Source organism: Prionailurus viverrinus, unplaced genomic scaffold (genome assembly GCF_022837055.1).
Source record: "Prionailurus viverrinus isolate Anna unplaced genomic scaffold, UM_Priviv_1.0 scaffold_87, whole genome shotgun sequence".
Taxonomy (NCBI): Eukaryota; Metazoa; Chordata; class Mammalia; order Carnivora; family Felidae; genus Prionailurus; species Prionailurus viverrinus.
Genome location: NW_025927649.1, coordinates 132,711 through 134,367, shown reverse-complemented (window position 1 = coordinate 134,367; position 1,657 = coordinate 132,711).

The following is a 1,657-nucleotide window of genomic DNA, read 5'->3' as shown; positions in this document are numbered from 1 at the left end:
GATCCGTGCACTGCAGTCTGCAGTGAACGCAGTGCCCACAACACTGTACCCTGCAGTGAACCCAGTTCCGAGTGCACTACAGGTTCCAGGGATCCCAGTGCGCAGGGCACTTCAGCCTCCGGTGAACAAAGTGCCCGCAGCAATGCACCCTCCAGGAAACCCTTTGACCCAGGCATTGCAGCCTGCAGTGAACCCAGGGCCTGCGGGTCTCTACCCTCCAGTGAAGCCAGTGAGACTGGCACTGCACCCTCCAGTGAAGCCAGTGTCGGCGGCACTGCACCCTCCAGTGAACCCAGTGCCCACGGCACTACACCATCCGTGAACACAGTGCCTGCGACACTGCAGCCTGCAATGAACACAGTGCCCACGGCTCTGCAGCCTCCAGTGAAGCCAGTGACTGCCATAATGCATTCTCCATTGAACCTTGGGTCCGTGGCACTGCAGCCACCAGTAAAGCCAGTGCCCGTGGCATTGCGGCCTCAAGTGAAACCCGTGCCCACAGCATTGCAGCCTCCATTTATCCCAGTGATCCATGCACTGCAGTCTGCAATGAACCCAGTGCCCACAGCACTGCACCCTGCAGTGAACCCAGTTCCCACTGCACTGCAGATTCCAAGGATCCCAGGGCCCATGGCACTTCATCCTCCAGTGAACAAAGTGCCTGGGGCAATGCACCCTCCAGTGAACCCAGTGCCGGCAGCAGTGCAGCATGTAGTGAACCCAGGGCCTGCGGGTCTCTACCCTCCAGTAAAGCCAGTGTCCCCGGCACTGCACCATCCAGTGAATCCAGTGCCCTAGGCACTACACCATCCCAGGAACAAAGTGCCTGCAACACTGCAGCTTGCTATGAACTCAGTGCCCAAGGATCTGCAGCCTCCATTAATGCCAGTGCCTGCCATACTGCACTCTGTAGTGAACGTTGTGTCCGAGGCACGCAGCCGCCAGTAAAGCCAGTGCCCGCAGAATTGCAGCCTGTAGTGGAACACATTCCAACTGCACAGCACTCCAGTTATCCCAGTGATCGGTGCACTGCAGTCTGCAGTGAACGCAGTGCCCACAGCCCTGCACCCTGCAGTGAACCCAGTTCTGACTGCAGTGAAGGTTCCAGGGATCCCAGCGCATATGTCACTGCAGCCTCCAGTGAACAAAGTGCCCACGGCAATGCACCCTCCAGTGAACCCAGTTCCCGTGGCAGGGAAGCCTGCAGTGAACCCTGGGCCTGCGTGTCTCTACCATCCAGTAAGCCAGTGTCCCTGGCACTGCCCCGTCCAATGAAGCCAGTGCCACGGCACTGCACCCTCCAGTGAACACAGTGCCCGCGGCACTGCACCCTGCAGTGAACCCAGTGGCACAGCACTGCAGCCTGCAGTGAACCCAGTGCCTACGGATCTCTACCCTCCAGTGAAGCCAATGTCCCTGGCACTGCACGCTCCAGTGAAGCCAATGCCCACAGAACTGCACCTTCCAGTGAACCAAGTGTCCGCGCCAATGCAGGCTCAAGTGAAGCCTGTGCCCGCAGCACTGCACCCTCCTGTGAACCAAGTGTCCGTGCCACTGCACCTTCCAGTGAACCCGGTGCCCACGGCACTACACCATCCAGTGAACAAAGTGCCAGCAGCACTACACCATGCAATGAACCCAGTTCCCGCTTCTATGC